The 25,250-nt window shown below is 37.1% G+C and overlaps 1 protein-coding gene across 16 annotated transcripts in view; it reads left to right on the top strand.

Annotated features, from left to right (window-relative positions):
• LOC111050395 (potassium voltage-gated channel protein Shal) overlaps positions 1-25,250 on the top strand; it is a 517,077-nt gene that overhangs the window by 176,638 nt on the left and 315,189 nt on the right. The window lies entirely within an intron of this gene.

The following is a 25,250-nucleotide window of genomic DNA, read 5'->3' as shown; positions in this document are numbered from 1 at the left end:
AACCGTTTAGCGGTTAGAGTTGCGTTTTCCAAAAGACCTCTCACACTATATTATGCAGATGCAGTTGCACTCGCTTCCAAACAAACGCTTGCTAAAAACTTGGCCAGACCGTTTATAAAATATCCTAAACAGAACAAACAAAACTCCAACTCAACCCCATCCTAATGCAACAGAAAATCCAAATCAATAAGTAAATTGAAAAACATGTAAATTCAAATTGAATGAGTTCAGTGACTTATCACGTTTTGATAATTATTTAAAACTGTTGAGAAGACTAAATTTCAATAAAAATATCAATGCTTTTGAAATCCTACTTCTTCGAATAATAATGAATCTCAGGCAACACTGTGAGACTTTGATGTGATATTGTATAAACAACCTCACGACCAGATTCAGTAAATAATGACTTTCTTCGCAGATGTCACTGCATTACCATATTATTCATATCATTACCGTACATTAACTATTCAAACGTATGGAATTCTTTGCTCTAAGGAGACAATTATTCTTGTTTCTTGTTCTGTGAGGTGATAATTGAAGGCAAATCGAGGCATCCGAACCTTTCATTAAAACCACGAGTGGAAGCTTCCATTTGAAACCTGAGTGGTCTCCAATAATACTTTCTTGAAATTATGACTAATACAATCATTCATATTGTTCCATGTGACGTTTTTGATTGTTGTGTAACGTTTTCATTTCTTTTAAATATTCTTTGTACCGTACGTCGAATAAAACTCGGGTGCTGGCGCACCGATTCCTGGCGCAACTTAACCTAGATTCCAGTCATGACCAAACCTCTACGTTCATGACATCACACCTAACTTCCGGGCGTGACATCATCCAAGTTAACTTCTAGGAATGACATCATCGAACCTAACTTAAAAAAAATTTAGTCAGAACGACTTTCATGGTAAAAGATAAATTGAATGAAAAAAAGGAGAAAAATTGATAATGATAAAAATGGAAGGACTAAAAAAAATCGGTCTCTTCTTCACTTTAGACTTTGATAAAGGTGGGGGGATCCTCTACCTATATTATAGATTCATGGTGCTGGACTTGTCATTGTGAACTCCATTTTGAAATACCATCCGCAACTACAATATAGTACTATCCACAAAACTATCTATCCAACTAAATGTCAACACTTTAGTTAACCTGGCCTAACCAGGCATTTGAAGTTATTGTAGGAACTTCTATTAACCTAACCTAACCCAAACATAATGTAAAAACAGAGTGGTCAATGCCCCAGCTATTGAACCTATCAACATGGCGTGAGAACGAATAATTCTGATTTTATCTAGATTCAGGGCTCTATTCCCCAGCCTAGTTCCATAAATTGAATTGTGTTTCATTTCATCAAAATTCTAGCCAACATAATTATAACCTTTTCAACTATAATGCTTGAAGCACTAACATAACAACGTGTATTAAAACTAGAGATATCGTAGTGTCTAAACTGATATAATAGGATTAGGCTATACTTATATAGTAATAATAGATCATATTGTTTTTATAAGGAACTATATAAATGAATTGATATACATATTGATACATCATAAATGAATATTGTTGTGGGATATATATAGTTCACATTTGAATAGAATTGCACTACATAGCAAAGATACTGTATTCTAATTGATGAAAAAATAATAGCCCACATGGACCTATTAGGGCTATATGGGCCGATGAGTTCAGTCCCAGTAGGGCTTCTTATGACACAAAATGAGGGTTTCGTGGGCAGCTCGTGAAGATGGAAACAGACTCAAATATTCTGATTCTAGTAGGGTACCTCAGGATTCAGGTAGAATGTTTGTTATCACACATTTCCACCTTTAAGTTAACATGATTTTAACCGACAAAAGTGCACTTTTTCAAAATGTAAACTCTAAGGTTCAACTTTAAGAAATTTATATTGATTTTAAATTGGTAATCAATAATTTTGATGTAAAGTGGACTGTATTGAATAGAAAAGAAACAAGTGATATCTCTACAGAAACAAGTACATGCAACGAATATATAAAAGAACAACTCACCGAAAATCTGCAGAGTACCTAATGTAATATTTATATTATTGAGCTTACAATTCCCAGGTAAGGTATTCAGGTGTCCCCGAGGTAGGAGATGAATCAAGGATGGTGAAAAGGCAAGCTTAATTGTCATCTACTGTTGGTAAATTCGGCTTCCATCATATAACGTTGCACATATATTTCTGACGAGATATTTACAATGTCTTTAAAGACTATAGATCGGTGAACTTTCCAATCGAAAAATAATAGTTTAAAACTTTCAACTAAAGGGAGTTTGGCAAACACTCTTCCAAACGTAGGTTTATGGTGTACGATTTAACATTAACGAAAAAATAATAATTTGAAGAACGATTTTCTTCTGGGAATGATCGACGAATAATATCAATCCCGACTTGAGGCAAGCTGTTACAAAGCGAGACTGAACTGAAGGAAAAAACCTACCGGCAAGTGAGCGCGACGCACTCAAGTGAAAGAAATACGAACTGAACGAGGAGCGCGCGTCCAATTCAAAAACGAAAAATGAAAACTAGAGCTGGCTCCAACATCCCCCCCCGGCTGAAAAGCTATTTTCAGACAAGGCTAGAGAACAAAGAAACGAAAAAAAACAATGAATAAACGACGAAAGAAATAAAAAATAAAACAAAACGAGAATAAAACAAAAAATGCAAAAGGAAAATTATTGAGTAGGCAACGGATACAACTTTGTAGCCGGCCTTTTGAAGCGACCATTGGCGCACCGCACCATAGCCACTAGAACGACACCGTCAGCACCGGGAAATACTTCCTCAATCACCCCCAGAGGCCATTTCAACGGTGCGACATTTGGTTGATCCACTAGGACGATTGTACCAACCGTGAGAGGGGTGGATTCCTTACACCATTTCACACGGGTTTGTAATTCATGTAAGTATTCTTTGCGCCAACGACTCCAGAAAGACTGAACCATTTGATTGACTAATTCAAACCGATCCAAGCGATTCATTGGACGATCTTCCACATTTAACATAGGAAGGTACTTAAGAGGTGTCAAAGTGAGAAAATGAGCCGGTGTGAGGGCGAGGGGTTCACTCGGATCCGCGCTCATTTGACATAACGGGCGTGAGTTAAGTACAGCCTCAATTTGAACTAAGACAGTGTTCAATTCTTCGTAAGTCAACAACTGGTTACCAATAACTCGAAACAGGTGTGACTTTACTGATTTTATATTCGCCTCCCAAAGACCGCCGAAGTGAGGTGAACCTGGCGGGATGAAATTCCACTCAATGCTATGATCAGCAAGTTCATTCTGGAGCAGGTTTTGATATTCCTTGGAGTTCAGCATCCGTGACAATTTTATTAGCTCATCATAGGCGCCGACGAAGTTGGTACCATTATCGGAATACATGACCTTACAAGGACCTCGTCGAGCAAGGAAACGGCGAAAAGCTGATAAGAACATTTGGGTCGATAAGTCCGAAACTAATTCAATGTGAACGGCTTTAGTTGCCATACAGACAAAAAGACAAATGTACGATTTAAATATGAAAGGATTCCGACGCCTGGCCATGGTGATTCGAATGGGTCCACCATAATCAACTCCACATTGGACGAATGGTTTAGACGACAGAGTTCTACAGGCTGGCAGATTGCCCATTTTCGGCGGTGTAAGAGTGGGACGATAGTGAAAACACTTGTTACATTTTCGTACATGACTCCTTATAAGGACACGGGCTGATAAAATCCAATATTTTTGTCTCAAAATAGACGCCAATAAATGAGGTCCAGCGTGACAGTGCTTTTCATGAAAATAATCAATCAAAACCGTGACCAATGGATCATTTTTCGGTAATATAATCGGATGACAGCTGTCATAATTCAACTCAGAATTTTGTAAACGTCCACCCACACGAATAATATCATGATCAAGAAAGGGTGACAGTTGTTGAAGATGAGAAGTACATTCTTTCCCAGCTTTCAATTCCAGTAATTCTTTCGAAAAATGAATTTTTTGTACACTTTACACAAATGTTTTTCCGCCAAATCGAAATCTAATTCATGAGGTTTAGGCAATAGACGAAGTACTTTCAATATTAACACCATGATACGCAATAGACGTTGGTAGTTGGAACAACGAGCAATTAAAAGATGAATCGAATTAATAGATGAATTTTCCGACTGTACTACAGTGACAATTGAGTGAACCTTGACCTCAGGTAGACACTCTATAGGTTCCAGATCGACCTTGACGGGCCAATCACTCTCTTCTAACATTAGCCAAGAGGGGCCAGACCACCACAAATCATGATAATTATTTCAGAAGGGGATAAACCTCTCGAAATGGGATCAGCTGGGTTTGAATTTCCTGCCACGTGTAACCAGTCGTTGATAGGACAGTCTTGAATTTTCGTAACTCGATTAGCGACGAAAGATTGCCATCTAGATGGACAGCCCCTGATCCAATGTAAGACAACAGTAGAATCCGATAATGCAACAACGCGAGTCACGTGACAACGAAGGCTCAAAACAGAGACAACAACCTGTATTAATTCAGCGAGCAAGAGCGCCGCGCATAATTCAAGCCTAGGTATGGATAAAGTCTTAGATGGCGCGACCTTTGATTTAGCGCACAACAATGTGATAGTTGCAGGTTGCATATCCATTTGAGATTTTATGTAGATCACACCACCATAACCTAAAGTCGATGCATCACAGAAACCAATGACAGTAATTTTCGAATCATTCATCACTCCTAAATGACGTGGTATGAAGAGATTGGACAATAAAGGGAACTCCTTCTGACATGTCTCCCATTGAAGCGCAATAGAGGGAGGTACTGAATCGTCCCAATCAAGACCAGCATTCCATAATTGTTTAATTAAACATTTAAGAAACAAAGTTAGGGGTGACAAGAGTCCCAAAGGATCGAAAATGCGTGCTACTACCGATAAAATGTGACGTTTGGTAGGAACAGACTGATTAGGATTCACTGAAAAACAAAACGAATCACTACCAGGTTGCCATTTCAAACCTAGGACAGCCAACAAATTTCCCATCTCGAAATCTTTAGACAAGGCCGATTTTTCATCTTCCGAGAAATCATTCATCAATTCAGGTGAATTGGAACTCCATTTAGTAAGTTCGAATCCGCCTCTCTCGAACAATTCTTTAGCCTGACTACAAAGACGATTTGCTTCACCTAAAGAAGACACACTTGTCACCAAATCATCCATAAACATGTCACTCGGAATACGAGCTTTAGCATCAGGGAAATTTTCACCTTCTTCTTGAACAAGTTGATGGACAGTTCTGAGAGCTAGAAACGGTGACTCACTCAGACCAAATACGACAGTTTTTAATTCAAAAATTTGTATGGGATCATTGGACGAAAATCTCCATAACAAACGCTGAAATTTGCGACACGATTCATCGACAAGAATCTGTCTATACATCTGCTTTATATCAGCAGTTACAGCGATAGAAAATAACCGAAAATTGACTAACAGAACGAAAATATCCGTTTGCAACTTGGGGCCGATATGAAGTATATCATTCAATGATACTCCAGTAGTAGTTTTCGCGCCTGCGTCAAAGACAATACGCAAAGGCGTTGATTGACTCTGAGTTTTGATTACAGCATGATGAGGTATAAAATAACCACTTTTATCACTCTGATTTTTTATCAATTGCATGTGTCCTTGTTTGAGATAATCCAAGAGGACATCGTGATACACTAAACGCATGTTTGGATCACGTGCCAGTCGTTTCTCCAAACTGATGAGTCGACGTTCTGACATAGCATAAGAATCACCAAGACAATCAGGGGATTTTGAAAACGATAATGAGACAACGAATCTACCCGAATTTTCACGACGAACGGACGATGCAAAATCCTTCTCGCATTCTAACTCCTCAGCAGTGAGTTGTTTTCCTACATCTGGAACGCTTTCCACTTCCCAAAATTTTCAAACTAACTTATCCAACGGTGATGTTAGACAAGTCATCAAACACGTTGAATTTTCTGAAGATTGAGTTAAAATAGGGGCTCTACCCATCAAAATATAACCGAAAACACTTTCCAAGGCCATCAAATAATTCGATTCAATTTCCACACGACCATTTCGGAAAATATGGGGCACTAATTCAGCTCCTATAATAGCGTCAATTTCGCTGGGAATGTGATAACTTTCATCAGCAAGTCGAAGACCAAACAAATTTGATAATTTAGAATTATCAATTTTACTAGTGGGAAGCTGTTCCATGATTTTTTCGACAACTAATGGTTCAATGGAAAATTTAACACTAGAATCGAGTCGAGATTGAAGCGTGACAAAAGTACGACCAAAAACTGATTGCGAATTTCCGCCAAAACCATTCACAATTAATTGGAGAGGAGAAATCGATAGTTGCAATTTACGACAAAGTTTACGAGTAATGAAATGACTTTGACTAGCTGAATCAACTAAAACTCTTATTTTGTGCAATCTACCTCTCTTATCAGGTACCTCGACTTGAGCAGTTGATAGTAGAACACTATACGGTGCCGACTTCGAATCGATAGAACAACAGGTAATAGTATTATTTTCTACCTTTTTCGCATCCGAATTTGATGACGAATTTCCGAAATGTAAAAGCGAATTATGCTTCTGACTACATTCCTCGCAGTTGGAAGAAGTACAATCTTTACTACGATGGGCTGGCGAGAAACATTTCAAACAGCAACCCTTCTCCTTAACAAAACGAAAACGGTCCCAAGGTGATAACTGACGAAAAAGACGACAATTGATCAATTTATGATTTGTCATCGAACATTTCAGACATTCTGATATTTTTACCGGTGATTTGGTCACTTGCGAATTCGATTGAACAACCAACACTTTGGATTTTGGTATTGGTTTCACTACTGGCTTGCATTGTTTAGACGATTCGTCATGCGGTAACGATTTAATCTGCCTTTCGATGAATGAAACAAAATCAGTATATGTGGGATCATCCTTAGTATGAACTGAAGCTTCAAATGCCTTTCGAGAAACAGGATCTAAAATTTTCAACGCTTGGAACAGAAATATTGCATCAGATACATCTTCACCTCGTAGGCGTTTTAAAGCAGTAATTGAACCACAGAACTGATCGACTATAGAAACTAAACCTGCACGAGACTCAGATTTTAGACAATTGAATTCGAAAATTTGTTTCAAGTACACATTTGAGAGTGAGCGGGGGTCATTGAACCGCTTAATTAATGCATCCCAAATAATTTCATAATTATTAGCAATAGGTGGTAGATGACGTGAAATATTAGCCGCTTCTCCAGATAGTTTGGACACCAGATATTGGACCTTTTGTTGATTTGGAATCGATTTGTTGTCATGAATCATGCATTTAAACATTTCGTAGAATACCGCCCATTTTGATTGATCTCCGTCGAACACAGGAATTTCAATTTTCGGTAAAATATTAGACGAATCCTTATTGGAAGATACAGGTTGAGCCGGGGTAGAAACACTAGGTACAACCTGACTGCGTTTTTTCAATTCACTAGCAATTGCTTCCATATGTTCGAACATTTCCATATGTGAACTACTAAATTTGGGTACAAATTCCGGGTCTTTTTCCATTTCAAGCTCCTGTATTTCCATTTCAACAGCTTCATAATCCTGAACAGTTTTAAGAGTGGAACTATAGAGAATTAGAAATTGTTTAGCACTAGTTTCTTCTTTTAAAGCCTTTTTCGACAAATCGAAAGTACGTTGAATACGATAGAAATATTGCTCAAGTTTAGCTCGTTTGAGCTTTAACTTTGTTTCACTCATGATTGGATATTGGAAAGGTCTTAATGATTTTCATTTACTAATTTTCGAATAAAATTACGAATGCAACAATGAACGATTTTCATTGATGATTCAAGCAAGCAAAATGATAATGTTAGTACAAATTGAACAGAGAAAGCTCAATAGACGAAGCAAGCTAAGCGATAACGTTATCAGCATTGCAAAGTAACGGTTCCGATCGGACAATAGAGATAAGAGTGAACCAACTTGATCCGCTCAATTCATAATGTACAAGCAGGTTTGAACCCTAGCATGCACAAACGATTTACAATAAATTGGATAAGTGCTTGCCAAATATTTGAATAAAAAATAGCCAATAAAATCTGGCCTGGTGGACCAGTGTAAACTCTAAGGTTCAACTTTAAGAAATTTATATTGATTTTAAATTGGTAATCAATAATTTTGATGTAAAGTGGACTGTATTGAATAGAAAAGAAACAAGTGATATCTCTACAGAAACAAGTACATGCAACGAATATATAAAAGAACAACTCACCGAAAATCTGCAGAGTACCTAATGTAATATTTATATTATTGAGCTTACAATTCCCAGGTAAGGTATTCAGGTGTTCCCGAGGTAGGAGATGAATCAAGGATGGTGAAAAGGCAAGCTTAATTGTCATCTACTGTTGGTAAATTCGGCTTCCATCATATAACGTTGCACATATATTTCTGACGAGATATTTACAATGTCTTTAAAGACTATAGATCGGTGAACTTTCCAATCGAAAAATAATAGTTTAAAACTTTCAACTAAAGGGAGTTTGGCAAACACTCTTCCAAACGTAGGTTTATGGTGTACGATTTAACATTAATGAAAAAATAATAATTTGAAGAACGATTTTCTTCTGGGAATGATCGACGAATAATATCAATCCCGACTTGAGGCAAGCTGTTACAAAGCGAGACTGAACTGAAGGAAAAAACCTACCGGCAAGTGAGCGCGACGCACTCAAGTGAAAGAAATACGAACTGAACGAGGAGCGCGCGTCCAATTCAAAAACGAAAAATGAAAACTAGAGCTGGCTCCAACACAAAACATTCATTTTAAAGAGAATTTTTCGGAATAACTACTTTCAACGACGATTTTTGGATATAAGTTACCAAACAAAAGTTCTTTGAAATATAATTTGTCATCTGCTATTCCCGTTTGTTTCAAGTTTCTATCATATTTTATTCTGGAGTTGGGATTTTGTTTAAAGGTGATAGAAACTTGAAACAAACGGGAATAGCAGATGACAAATTATATTTGAAATAACTTTTGTTTGGTAACTTATAAAAAATTGTCGTTGAAAGTAGTTATTCCGAAAAAAAACTTTTGAAAATGAAATGTTTTGAAAAAGTGCACTTTTGTCGGTTAAAATCATGTTAACTTATAGGTGAAAATGTGTGATAACAAACTTTGTAGAATAGCTGTTTATTGTGATTCGATTCACGTTTACTAAAGGTCTCTACCATCGATTTTAATCATTCTATGGCCGTTTCAATGAGCGCTGGATCCGCCATTTTGAATCGGTCATTACGCGGCCCAGTCGCGACCCCCAAATGCGCATCAAGTGGTTCGAATATCCTGAAGTACACTTAAATCAGAATATTTAGGTCTGTTTATATTTCCACAAAGTGCCCACGAAATCCCTTGAATAACTCTACTGTCTTGAATTATTAATTTTTTTATTTCAGGCTGCTGATTTTCTTCTAATACTGTGAAATCAGGGTTTTGTAATAATAACACATGAGTTTAAAAATACATATTGTTCTTCTATTCACAATATCTATTTCATAATATTATTCAACATTATGAATATCTCATATGAAGTTGTCTTTTGATTTTGTTACCATTCTCATGGTCTCTGAGTGGTTAGAGTCCCAGGCAGTGGTCTCCTACTCATCAGGTCCTCCAGGTTCAGATACGCTTATTACAGAGTCTGTGGATGATATCAAGTGGTACTTTTTGAATTTGATAGTACTTATGACATTGTTTCAGGTTGAGACGATACCCTGCTGATGTTGTTGAATCACTTTACAACCTCTTTGTTTCAAGTAGTCAATGCTCCTTTGAGGTGTAACAGTATTTTTCACCACTGTACTCTCACCATCCTCTGCATCCTCCTCCTCAGCCTCCCGATCCTTTTCATTCTCCTCCTTCTTCTTCTCCCCCTCCTTCTTCTTCTCCTCCTCCTCCTTCTCCTACCCCTCCTCTTCCTCCTCCTCCTAATCCTCCACCTCCATTTCAGACTCATTTTTACTTTCCTTGCCCTATTACCATAGGTAAGGAAAGTATTGCTTTCCAAAAAAAATTAAGGTACCCTGATTTCAAGTTTTCTATACGTTTCAAGTCCCCCTGAGTCCAAAAACATGATTTTTGGGGGTTGGTCTGTGTGTGTGTATGTGTGTGTGTGTATGTCTGTGAACACGATAACTCCATTCCTAATCAATCGATTGACTTGAAATTTTAAACTTGAAGTCCTTATACCATGAGGATCCGACAATAAGAAATTCAATGAAATTCAATTCAAGATGGCGGAAAAAATGGCGGATAATTACTAAAAAACCATGTTTTTCACGTTTTTCTCAAAAACGGCTCTAACGATTTTCTTCAAATTCATACCATGGATAGCTATTTATAAGCCCTATCAACTGGCATGAGTCTCATTACTGGGAAAATTTCAGGAGCTCTGTAATATTCTTGAGAAAAATGGCGGATAATGACGAAAAAACCATGTTTTTCACGGTTTTCTCGAAAACGGCTTTAACGATTTTCTTCAAATTTATACCATGGATAGCTATTTATAAGCCCTATCAACTGACATAAGTCTCATTTTTGAGAAAATTTCAGGAGCTCTGTAATATTCTTGAGAAAAATAGCGGATAATGACGAAAAAACCATGTTTTTCACGGTTTTCTCGAAAACGGCTCTAACGATTTTCTTCAAATTTATACCATGGATAGCTATTTATAAGCCCTATCAACTGACATGAGTTTCATTTTTGAGAAAATTTCAGGAGCTCCGTAATATTCTTGAGAAAAATGGCGGATAATTACTAAAAAAACCATGTTTTTCACGGTTTTCTCTAAAACGGCTCTAACGATTTTCTTCAAATTTATATCATGGATAGCTATTTTTAAGCCCTATCAACTGACATGAGTCTCATTTCCGGGAAAATTTCAGGAGCTCCGTAATATTCTTGAGAAAAATGGCGGATAATTACTAAAAAACCATGTTTTTCACGATTTTCTCAAAAATAACTTGACCGATTTTTTTCAAATTCATACCCTGTATAGTTATTTATCAGCTCTATCAACTGGCATGAGTCTCCTATCTGGGAAACTAATGGGGGGTCCACCCCATCCTTGATAAATGGACTTGGTAAATGGTAACCTCCTTCTTGTGCATGAGGTAGGTAGGTAGCGCAGTTCATAAAAAGAACACATAGTCGAGATATTTCATCTATAGAACAGCTGTTTTGACGACTTTAAAAAAATTAGGACTAAAAAAATCAACGAGTTTCACACAATTTACACAAAGAAAAAGGACTCTGAAAACAATAATTATATATACACATATACAGAAGTCTGATCTTAGTTTCAAATATGAGCAAGGAAAGTTGTGTGAGTGTACCACACCAGATTTTTCTTAATATTCTCATCTTTTCCATCATCCACCACCTTATCATCCTCCATCATCCACCACCTTATCATCCTCCATCATCCATCAGCTTATCATCCTCCATCAACATCACCATTCTCTCCAAAAGTTGAATACTTGCACAATTAGTAGGTGGTGGTGTCTCTCACTCTTGGTCCATTAAAATCTCTATTGTCGTTTCTCAATGATCCTCTCACATAATTTGCCAACTGTTTACAAGCTAGATCAGTTTAAGCAGAAATGTCTTGAACTGTTGCATCATGAGATTCAATTCAACATTTTTCATCATCATCCTCATCACTGCTATTATTAATTTCCATCTCATATCCTCCACCTGTATTAAACTTATCCTGATTTTCCTCAGCCTCATCAAATGCTTGCTTCACAACTTTCCGTAATTGCCATTCAACTTTCTAGGTGCTTGCTATCGAACTTGAAACTTCTCCAGTTCCATATGATTCACAGCTTGTGATACCTCATTAATACTGGTAAGCTGCAGCTTTTGTTTTGCCTGCCTAGCACCAGTCGCAGTCAGTCCATGCTTTGAATACACCGAATGCTCACCAATGCTCATTGGTGTGATAGGCCTATATGGGCAAATGGCTGCTGAGGATGGACAAAGCTCTGATAATGGTGACTGTATTAATTGATTCATTTATTTCATTGTCAAATGTATAACATGCTCATATGATATCTCTTTCTCACATGCATAGTGATTGATGTTGATCAGCACACTGAAGTCAGAGAGTTTGAGCTCAAATATAAAAAGGCCTAAAGAGCTAAAAGTGTATATAAACTCACCTATGAGCTAAAGCTAACCTAACAAATTAAACTTTGATTGAGCCAAACAAAGCTGTGACTGCTATTGAGTTGAGTGTAAGTGTGTGTGTGAGTGTTAGTATTGGTGTGAGAGGGAGTGTGTGTGTGAGTGTGAGGGTGAGTGTAAGTGTGTGTGACTGGGAGTGTGAGTATTGGTGTGAGGGGGAGTGTGTGTGTGAGTGTGAGGGTGAGTGCAAGTAAGAGTGAGAGTGAGTGACTGATTGATTGATTAATTTATTAGCCTACATGCCAGGTCTTGAAAGACCTATTGCATTTGTAAACATAACAATCATACTAAATTCATGCGAAATTACAAATTAAAAAAAAATTTCTCCAAATATACAAAAGGAATAATAATAAGCAAATACATTAAAATTATAAAAGTGAGACAGAAAAAGTAAAATACCATTACAATAGAATTGAAAAATATTGAAAATATTTGTGATGAAGAAGGGAGGACAAGTGTCAGAAAATAATGTATAATAAAAGAAGAAAGTTATGATGAAGATACAGGTTATGGAAGAGAGCACTAGAATTTAAGAAGAAAATTTTATGAGATTGACAAATTGTCATAATTAAATTATTATTGGTCCAATCAATTCTCATGGAATTATAATAAATTATAATAACCACATTGAACCCACCCAAAATGCTTCAATCCAATTATTCATAAACACTATGTAAAAATGGTGTAAAGCAACAAACATCAGTGCTGAATCCTACGCTCTATGCTTGATAGTTGCTGAGAAGTTGGTGGAGCCTTTTTTTGGAAATAGCCAATGAGCTGGAATGAACAATATTTTCAGGCATTCTATATTCTTGTGGCCGTATCCACAAAGGAATGATTGAAAATTGCTGTTTAATGCAATTGAAATTGCAGATTATATTGATGTGACCTTGCTCCTCGTCCAGGATTAACGCTTTAAATCACTGTGAAAGATCAACAAATGTAGCCTGGTCCTTCATCCAGAACCCACACACCCTGAAAGTCAAACAGAGAATGAAGAACTTTCGACGCTCCCTCAGTTTAAGCCAGCCAGGATCAGCAAAAAGGGGAGTGATATGCGCATCTCTTCTGGCATCATAGATGAAACGCACAGCAAAGTTCATAGACCGCTGCAATGTGTTACTCAGTTCATTGGAAATATCATTATACAAAGCAACAAAAAAATAATGGAATAGAATCAACGGATTCACTAGTGTAGCTCTAGCTGATTTAGACAAATAATTCCCAATCCTTTTCAGCTGATGCATACCACCAAAAACTTTATTACACACATGTGTAATGAGTCTGCTCATTACAGTTGAACTGTCAATCAAGGCACAAAGAATACGGACACATGAAAAATAGATTAAAACATATTCATCAATGATGACTGATGGAGGATTAGTCAATTACAAGCTTATCACTGGCCTGGGCGGCCTATGTCGATACTTTGAGTCACACACAAATGGAAGCTTTCAGAAGGAAAATGAAGATATATGATGAGATCGTCGGCAAAAAGATAGTTGGAGTATGAAAATATCATCGGAAGATTATTTATGTATATGGAAAAGAGAAGTGAAGTAAAGAGTTAAGTGAAAGAGAAGTAAAGGAAAGGCAAACATAAAAAAAGAAGAATGTCTCATCGGAAAGGACATGTTGAAATTGATTCAGAAATTGATCTTGCGAAATATCAAGTGCTACTACAACATTGTTAGATGTAACAAAGTAGTTATTAAGAGCATCATAATAAATAATGCTCATTTCGCTCATTGCGAAATATTGATTGGGGCATCTTGGCATTTAGAATTTTGTGCTCCAAGCTTACGTACAATATTCCATATAGCAACCACTGAACTATTTCTGTTGAATTTATTGTTCATGAAAGTATCGAAGCTTAGCATTACGGCAAAGAGATTCGCAAAACTTGATAAGGAGTAGAATCAATTTCATCACTTGTTCTTTTGGATTTTCTTCTTGCCATGGAAGATCAATTGCCTCCTCGAGAACCGTATTCATATAGAAGTTTTTATAATTTCTGTATGTAAAAGATGGATTGTGATGAGGTTTTTCCAAGTTGTGCATCAGATAAAGAAGGTCATGATGTGAGAACATCTGGTCATAATATGAGACACAATCTTTATCACTGACAATGGCTAGATCAAGTAGAGTGAGGCAGATGGTAGGTTGGTAATGTATCATGAACAAAATCAACTCATATAACTTATCATTCTTACAAGCTGTCTTTTTTCAAAATTTGTTTTCATTAAGTCACCTAGCAAAGTAAAGTGTTGATAGTTGCCCAAGTGATCTATTATAGCATCCTCAAGTAGAGAAAGCCGACCAGCATCTGAAGGACGATGAACAACACACACTACCACCTTAATAATGTTTTTAGTCAATTAAACAAATAAGAATCTAGGAGATCTGGAGTACGGCTGAGGTGAAACATGAACTAGTTTGGATGGGCCTCAAAGATAAACGGACATAAACTGTCACCACTCCCCTCGCCTTTTCAATCCTATCATTACGAAACAAGGAATATTCATTAAATATATTCAAAGACTTACTCACACCCACAACATTAAAACCAAGCGATGTAAATATTTCCTTAAAATCATTAAGATAATTATTATAATAGTGTGTGAGTGAGTTTGTATGCACTGATTGAGTGAGTGAGTGAGTGAATGTAGACTGAGTAAACGCTGAGTGAGGTGAGTGTACACTGAGTGAGAACAGAGAGAACTCAGTACTCAGAATCCAGAACTCAGATCTTCCCTTATCTCTGGTGAGAGTGAGAGTGTGAGTGTAAGTGTGAAGGGTGTGAGAGAGAGAGAGTTGAGTGGAGTGAGTGAGAGAGAGGATGTAAGAACCAGATCACATTGAGCTTTTTCAAGGGTTTTAATGCGTTATTTGAGTCAACAACCCAGGTTTTCCACCAAAAACGATATTCTTTGTGGTGGAATGGACCCCTAATCTCCTATCGATTCTCACCTTCTACCTTGTAGTACCTTCTGGGATTCGAACCTAAGACCCTTGTATTGGGAGGCGCACGTGTTAAACATTACACTGTAGAGGATATCCGATTTGTGGAATTGAACCCTCTCTGTTCTATCATGTTTGAGGTTAGGTTAATAGAAGTTCCTGATATAACTTCAAAACTGATCCAACCTAACCAAAGTGTTGACATTTTAAAACACATAGTTGAATAGATAGTTTTGTAGATAGTACTTATTGTAAATGGTATTTCAAAATGGAGTAGCCTACACAATGACATGTCTTTCATTTTAGCAAATCGCTGCTTCCAATCATATTAATCAAGGAAGCACTTGAAAAAATAATGTAACTCTGTCTCTAATGATTGTGGAAAAAATCTCCCTTCCTTTTCTAATGAATGATATTTTATAAATATTTGTGTGAAGTACGATGCGTTAATTTATAGAAGTCGAGAACAAAATTCCACATTTTCACGGTTCAGGCATATCTCATCAGAAAAAGTTGTTCTTTGAGAAGATTAATACAAAATAACTGAGGTCGAAGGAGATAGAAAATGTTCCACAATTGAAGTCAAATTACAATTACAAGTTTCTGTCTGCATCAGTCTCTAAGCCTGGAACACTTTATCAATCTAATGGATCATTGAATGTATTAGATCTATAGGTTCTATTTGATAAATATCTAAGGCCGGTTGACAGTGAAATCATGGAAATATGATAAAATGAGTATTCCATTACTTTTCAATTATTAGAAGTACCGGTAACTGAAACTATTCGTTTTTGAACGATTATGACGACACTACAGTCTTACAGTGTCGGCATAATAGTTCAAAAACGAATTATTATTAACTCGCAGCTCGTCATGGATAGCAAAATAGATGAGTATTATGGACCTATTCATTAAAGTTTGAAGAATTTCTCTTTTACGTCACATTTTGAACTTCATAATTTAACGAGAATGATTGATTTAATCATACTTATGAACAATAGAGAAAATGAGATAATAAGGATGGAATGAATAACTCCATAAATGGAGAACAATTCAATCCAGTAATGAACGATTAATAAGCACCAATTTTTGCTATTTTTCTCACTCAATGAATCCTCCCTATATTACTATCATGTCAATGAGTAATGAGTAATAGAAACAATTCCATGTAGGTGATAGTTCTGATAAACGGTTTGTTCATTAATTCTGGCAAGTTTTCCTACTCTCTCATTGTTTCACCTCTAATCGGAATAATACCAAATGGGCTGGAAAACTAACAACAATTATCACATTACGCATTAAATTGTGTTTGTGTGTGTGTCCTTGTGCTTCTAAATGAACAACAGGAGTTCTTTAGATAATGTACTGTCATTACAATATTGTCCTTAATTAAACGCTTTGCACTCTCTTCTTCTATTTTATATGTTTTATTGGTAATCATGAAGTTAATAATAATCAATATTCATTGAATGTGGAAACCTGATAATTTCTACGCAATGCTTCTTATTTTAATTCTCCGTATTGCTGAAAAATGAAAACCTTTCCAACCAATTCAGTGGAACTTAAGAGAAGCTCATATACAGAATGTTTCAAAATAGGCCGAAAAACTTTTCTAGTGATTTCAAACAGGGGTCCTAAAATGCTTTCTTCTCTAAATAATGGTGGCGAGAGATTGCACAAACCTCTTCATTTTTTTTTTTTTTTGCTAAAAATATCAATTATTATGTGAGATTAGCCGAGTAATCGAATAGAACTGAATAGTAGTATGTAACTTCAACAATAAATTGTTGAGATAATGGGGAAAAATGCCAAAAACTATATTTTTTTCAATGAAGGAGGATATAACTAAAATACTTATTGTTCAATAGTAATTAAAATCGAAGGAAATTATAGATGATTCTGGAAAGGAAATGATATGTAAAATGGCTGCCCTGAAATTTGAAACAAAATCTCAAGGGCTTACAATTGTATGAATCAACAGACTGACACCAGGGAATACCCTGCATTTTCTTAGAATATTATATGGACAAGTTTTCTACTAATATCATGACAAAAAACGCGAGTATTGCAATTATGGGGGATTTATATGATTATAAACTCTCTGAAAGATTTTCCAAATTTGAGAAAACTAGAGAAAATCTTGGCACAACATAGTTTAGATAAGTACAGCTTCCACCAACTCGACAAACTACAGACACAGAAACTAGAAAAGATTACGGTAATACAAACATGGACAGGCCTGCAGTCAAGATTACAGATAGAATGATAAGAATGCATTTCAGACACAGCCGTGAATCTCCAATCATATGACAAAGATTAGGCAATTGAACACTCAAAACATGGAACTAATTAGGCAAACTGATCTGCATACAGAGAATTCGAGTTAACTGACAAATACAGGATCTATAAATTATAAGTACGATATTTTTATCAAGACAATGCAGTACCATCTAATTTTCATCTGCCCATTCAAATATAAAAAACTTGGCGCCCTGAGAAAAAACAATTCAAAATAACAGAAACAATTAGAAAGTTGAGACAGAGAATTCTTGATGCTAATACTACACACATACTGACTGGAGAGCAGGATCACAAAGATAAATATTCTAATCTGAGAAAATTATATGATTGTGGAGTCAAAAATAAAAGGAAAAGATAGATAGATAGATAGAAAGATTTTATTTAACAATCGTTACTAGGCTTGTCGCCTATGGTAACATGGTTACAAAATTACAGTTTTACAAATCATCTTAAATGATAACACAGCTACATAACATAAATTATTTTATTACATTCGCATAATAATAAGAGATATGATAATACATAGATAATAATTCTATATAATTCTAAAATAATTAACAAAAAATGTAAGATGCATAATAATACATACAATAAACGAAAATGAAATGCCATTGGATATTATGATTTACAGGTGATTTTCAATCAAACGCTCCAATACTCCAGCAATACAAGCAAAATAATATTGTTACTGTACAACGATTATTGCAAATTTTCAATAAAAAAGTATTCACAACATCAACAAAAAGATTGTGGCTAAAAACATATCTATGTATCCTCATTCAACAGAGCAACAAGCCTGGACCTGAACGTCCCAAGGTTGCCGCAAAAATAACATCATTGGGCAGATCGTTCCAAAGTCTTGAGGCCGTGACCGTAAATGAGCTATTATACATAACTGTGCGGTGACGAGGTATTATTCGAAGGAAGTATTCATGCTGTCTCGTGTTCCTGCTGTGAATATGAGCCAGGAGTGTGAATCTTTCCTTCAAATACTGAGGACCTCTCCCCTTGACAATCAGCTGATAAACAAGACTCAACATGAAGTATTGTCTCCTCTCCTTCAACTTCATCCAATTTAACCTCCTGTAATATGGAGTGATGCATAGTGGTCATCTCTTCTCTCATCAAAAATAAACCGAATTGCGTAGTTGAGCAATCGTTGTAATTTCAAATTCAGCTCCTCAGTAATGTCGTTATAAACGATGCTGCAGTAATCAAATGATGGGAATTACCAAGCTGTGCACTAGTGAAACCCGAAGGTGAGTTGGAAGGAAATTTTTTAACCTTTTCAATTGGTGCACAGTGGCAAACACTCGCTTTATCAGTTCACCAATCTGATTCGACCAATTCATGTTTTTATCAAGCTGTATGCCCAAGACTTTCACACAACTTTCAAAATGCAGAGCATGATTGGCCAGCAATACTCGAGGAAGTGTATTAAAATCTATTTGGTTATACAACGGACCATAAGGGATAATGATGCTTTTGCATTTATTTGCATTGAGTCTCAAGCAGTGCGCATTAGCCCAAACAATCAAATTCTGAATGTTAGCATTCATCGCGGCAATAGAGTCAGCAGCACTGTCGGAAGGAAATTGATTGTAACACACAAGGTCATCAGCATAAATATGGTATGATATGTCATGAAAAATTTGAGGGAGATTATTCATATAAATAGAGAAGAGGAGGTGACCAAGTATTGTTCCCTGAGGAACGCCTGCTGCAACAGGTAACCACTCCTCTCTCACGTTGATACCTATTGCTTAGATAGGATTCAAACCAGGAGAGACATGAAGAAGAAAAATTACATTGATTTGCAAGTTTATGTAGCAGAATTGAATGACAAACGTTATCAAAAGCTTTAGTGAAATCAAATGTGACAAGGAGAGAGAACATACGGTTGTCCATGGCATTACGAATGTCATCTGTCATTTTCAAAAGAGCTGTAGATGTACTATGCGATGAGCGATAGCCAGACTGATTTTGATCAAAGAAATTGAATGAATTCAGGTATGATGTCGTCTGCTCGTGTACCACCCTCTCAAGCGCCTTAGAAATAGTGCAAACTATGCTGATAGGACGGAAGTTTTCAGGGGAGCAAGGACTACTTACTTTAGGGACGGGACATATTAAAGAGTGCTTCCAAAGTGAAGGAAAAACTCTCATTTGTAGGGAAAAGTTGAATATGTGTGTAATTGCCAGAAGGATAATGGGTAATATAATTTTATAGAACGTTATTGGAATGCCATCAACACCTTTATTATTTTTCCCAATTGAAAGGATAATTGAGGAGATTTTCTCAGGAAGGATGTAAGCAAAGAAGAATTTTTCCCATGGAAGTGTGTGATTGGTTTGGTTTATCATGGCATAGTTCAATTAATGGTGAGAAAATGAAGAGGGCGGCGATGGAGTGGAGAAGAACCTATTAAGTTGGTCCAAGGACACATTAACAGCTGTAGTTCTTGACTTCGGAGGGACAATCTCAACCTTCCGAATGTTCTTCCAGAGATCTGAAGTAGAATGCTTACCATCAAATAGCCGATTATAATATTGGATCTTAGCTCTCCTACAAACTGACCTCAACTGGTTTCTCAAAGTCTTATACCTTACAAAGTCTACACTGCAGCCGGTCCTCGAATGGTCGCGCCTAGCTTTGTCTCTCTCACGCCTCAGTAGAGATATCTCCCTATTAAACCAAGGGCATGGTCTACGCTGGACCTTGAAGTCACGTTCCGGTGCATGTTGATCAAAAATTGACAAAACCATGGAGTTGAAAGCATTCACCTTATCATCGATATCATCCAAATGCACAATATCGTGCCAAGGCTTTTCCACAGCATCAGCAAAGCAACGGTCCAGACCAATATCCCTCAGATTCCTGCCTTTACTATTTGAAGTATATCTGATGTTATGTTCAAGACTAGAGATGATATAGATCAAATCATGAGCTGACATACTGAATGACATTTGACCATTCGATAGGACAAAATCTGGATCACTGACTATCACAAGATCAAGCAATGTGTGGCAAGTCTCAGTATGGAAAGTGGGTGAACTATCGAGAATTGTCATATTCATCGACTCGAATAGGGACCTCACCTGCCTACTTTCAAATGTATCCTTCATCTGGTCTGCATTGAACATGCTGATACCTATGCATAACATTAACCAGGTCGCTTTCAAGGATGAACAATCTACCTGCTTTGGGAGGTCGATATACAACCACAACCAACAAGTTCTCTGAGCCAACCGTCACTTCAACCATCAGAAATTCAGGTGAACATGAGTATAATTGGGGCGACGATGCAACAACATCTTTGGCCGGAAACTGCGATCGAATGTACACAGCAACACCTCCGCCACCCTTACCGGTTCGGTCGTTCCTGAATAGGGTATACCCAGGGACTCAAAAATAGCTAGACAGAAGACTTGGCTTCAAAAACGTTTCACTTATGGCAATAACATCAATATTAACACGTGAGAGCATCAATTTGAACTCATCAAAGTGCGCCGGTAGAGATTGGGCGTTGATATGACACATCTTTAGTGCGTTTGAATGATCACAAAAAACTGACTTCAGCTCGTTTATGAAATCAGACATATTAATAATTAAGAAATGAGAAAATTTATATATCAGTACAAAAAACCGTATGCAATGACACTATGAATAGTTTTCTAATTGAGCAATTTGAGAAAATAATAGTTTATTTGATAATTGAGTTATTTTAGAGATATAGAGGCTACGTGACTATGAAGAGTCACTGATAAGTGATTAAAGTATTTTAAATGAAAAAATAAATAAAATAAAATAAAAATGAAATTGAGACAAGAAAGTTTATATTTGTATGTATGTATTTTACTATGTATTCAGACTTGAACAAAGTGGAGCTCCCACTAAATATCTAGTTGTACAAAGATATACAATCTGAGCTATTTCCGCAAATAAATTTGTGAGAAGCAAAATGCATTAGTTTTATGAGTACTAGACATTACTGTTGTTGTGATAATATGATAAAAAAAATGTATGACAATTCTCAACGTTGAAAAAAAAATTGAAGATTTGAAAAATAAAAATACATTACACATGTGAGATCACTTCTTGAAACCTTCAAGCACTCTTCATTCTCTTGAATCGTTGTAATACATCATGAATTCCAGATTCATATCAAACAAAATCAACGTTAAAGAGATAAGAAAAATTAAATAACGTAAAGAAAAATGGAATAAACAAATATGAACATGTTGGAATACAACTTGAAACTTTCAAGCATCCTTAGGTCATTCAAATTATATTGATAAGGAAAGGATTCAAGATTCATATCTAAGATATCAGTATGATAATTGAATTAAAAATAAAAATACATTTCACATGCGAAATTCCTTCTTGAAACCTTCAAGCACTCTTCATTCTCTCAAATCGTTATAATACATAATCAATTCGAGATTCATATCAACGTTGAAGAGAGAAGAAAAATTGAGTAACGTAGGGAAAATGGAATAAACAAATATGAACATGTTGGAATACTTCTTGAAACTCTCAAGCACCCTTAATTCATTCAAATTATGTTAGTTGAGAATTGATTCAAGATGCATATCTAAGATATCAGTATGATAATTAAACAGGAAGAATCTCCGATTGATCTCATATTGAAATAAGGATTCTGGCCATATAAATGATGATCGAAAATGAAATTATAGCAGATTGAGGTATAGTAATTGAAATTCCCCCCTCCAGAAAACTACAATAGAAAGTAAAGCATGTTTTCTTTGAGAAAAAAGATAAATAATTATTGGACTGATATACGCTATTAAAGTATTCATAATTTATTGAGAAGGATTCAAAAAAGGTATTAATGCAATCCTGTTAGAGGTGATAACTTATAATAAAATTCAAGGGAATACATATTATCACTTGATGAAGATTATTTAAGAAAACAGTTACAACTCACCAAATTTCCTATTCATGTTTCTCACTTCCTCAGTTTCTATGAGTTTTCTAATTGTATTCTATCATTTGGGTCATTGAAAGTGTGTGTAAAAATTTTACCATTTTCTCTCCAAATCACTTTGCCATCACGGGACCACACGTTCTTGTAGCCGACTTTGTCAGCCACTCGCCTTAAGAAGATGTGTCTTGGCTTGGTGAGGTCCTCGTGGATTGAAATTCCGGTGCTCTTGAGCTTGTGCCTGGATGAAATTACACTGCTGCGGCGCTGATAGCTGATGAATTTAATGAGCACCTGCCGAGGTCGAGGTGGTGCACCAGACTGCTCGTTCGCCCTCGCTTTGCGCCCGACGCGGTGGCACCGGTCGATGTCATCCGGCCTTATCGCCAACCCCAGCTTGGAGTTGAGGAGGTCCGCCATGGCCACCACACTCGTCGATACTTCGTCGTCCTCGGTCTCCGGCACGCCAGACACTCTCACGTTGTTTCGCCGCTGATACTGAGCGAGACCATCCAAACGGCTGTCACTGGCTATTTGTAGCTGCTCCACCTTTTTTTCAGAGCTTCATTCTCCTTGGAGAGTATGTCGATCCTCTCAACAGCAGCCTGAAGCTTGCCCTCCAATGCAGCGGTGACGGTCGCGCATAGGCTGTCACGCAGACGGTCTTCTATTCTCGCCGCAAGCTGATCGCAGAAGTCATCGCAGAGTAGCAGCGCTTCCAATGCCTCGGTGACTTGGCTCTGGGTCGTCATGGCAACGGGGATGCCGTCCGCAGCCGACGAGCAAGACGAAGAGGAGTGAGGCCGGCTAGTATCCCCTCTCCGTTGTTGTTTGTTCTGTTGCGCACGCTGCTGCTGCTTTTGGGCAGGTGACGATGCAGCCTTATCACCAACAACGGCCTTGGATCCGAAACGAGTGTTCGGTTTAGACATTAATGTAAAACTTTGAAAATGGATTATACACGCTTCTAAAAGAGATTTCCACTATCAAATCACACGATCGGCTGTAATACTATTCAAAGCACACCTTGTCAAAATTTGAAGAAAAACTGTTTACAATAACCCACTCAAAACACCGATTGAAACGGGAGCTCAACTTCTGTACGTTAGCCTGCTAACATTTCTTATCTCAGACGAATATTATTAAAGACATATAGCAGAGAGAATAAAGCAGTCAACTAACCAGACAAAGATAGATAGATAGATAAATGACTTTTATTTACACTTTACAATAAAAGTGATGTGGGCGAAATTGAGGCAATAGAAGCCCCCTCTTCCATTTAACCCACGATGATAAGTAACATAGAAATAACAATATACATTACAATTTGAAATTAAATGATAATTAAAAATTATAAGGAAACTACTAAATCAATTTGCTACAAATTGAATAAATTAAGAGGAAAAAAAAGAGAAAACTAAAAGCAAGAAATCTTAGTAGTGAATAAATCTCACTCACACAAAACATTCACACACACACACACACCCCCACACAATCACACTTACACTCACACCTCTAAAGAACATAGAGAACCGCCTAGTTAAGCCCTCCCTCCCTGATCCACGCCACGACAGCCGCACTGAACCGGCGTTGACTGTCAAGCAGCCTAATATGAGCTGGCAGTGAATTCCATAATCTGATCGCACTAACATGGAATGACTTATTATATAGCTCAGTTCTGTGAATTGGAACGGACAATGAGCAAGCTCCATGACGCGTCCCACCCCTGCCAACATCACCCATGAAGCGAAACCCTGCTGCCAAGTAATTGGGAGACCGAGATTTCAAGAGTTTGAAGAGGAACATGAGTGCATGGAGACTCCTGTTGTATTCGTGCAGTCTTAAAAGTTTGAGCTGTCCAAAGTATTGAGTAATATGTTCATCACGTCGTAAACCAAAGATGAAGCGCACACAGTAATTCTGAGCGCGCTGCAATCTCTGAGTAAGTTGAACAGTCATGTCCATAGTCACTAAGTCACAGTAGAAAAAAAAGGGGAATATCAATGTTTTAACTAACATGATTTTAGTAGGAAAAGGTAGAAGGTGTCCAATCCTTTTCAAAGAGTTAATCCCAGCTACAACTTTGTTACTGGTCGAGTTTACATGGTCTGTCCAGTCGAGAGTATTTGTAAAAGTCAAACCAAGATTCTTCACCCTGGTGCTGTAGTCAAGTTGAACATTGTTTATTCTTATGCGGGGTAAGTCATTAAGGCTTAGTCTAGTCAAGAGTCTTGAGTGACCTACAACCATGACCTGCGATTTGCTCTCATTAATTTTTAAACCATTATTCTCCGTCCAGGTGATCACACGGGCAAGGTCATGGTTCATGTCACTCACAGCTGTCGCCGCATCACCAAGCTTGAAATGCTTATACAGCTGCAAGTCGTCAGCATACAAGTGATGCTCTGTAGTATTTAGTACATGAGTCAAGTTGTCAATGTATGCACTGAATAGCAGAGGACCCAAGATTGAACCCTGAGGGACACCTCGTCCCACTGGTTGCCAGCGCGAAGAGGAACCCCCAAGTCTCACACACTGACGTCTATTCTGCAAGTAGGACCGCACCCATGCCACCGTCGAACGAGAGAAACCCATACCCTCCAGTCTGTACAATAGGATGGGATGGAACACACAGTCAAAGGCCTTGCTGAAATCAACAAGGACAATGAGTGTGAGCTCCCTGCCATCCATTGCTCTGCGAACGTCATCAGCCACCTTGAGAAGAGCAGAATTGGT

The sequence above is a fragment of the Nilaparvata lugens genome, chromosome X (assembly GCF_014356525.2).
Source record: "Nilaparvata lugens isolate BPH chromosome X, ASM1435652v1, whole genome shotgun sequence".
Classification (NCBI taxonomy): Eukaryota; Metazoa; Arthropoda; class Insecta; order Hemiptera; family Delphacidae; genus Nilaparvata; species Nilaparvata lugens.
The sequence above is the reverse complement of the archived record's forward strand: the minus strand, read 5'-3'. Positions and strand labels throughout refer to the sequence as shown.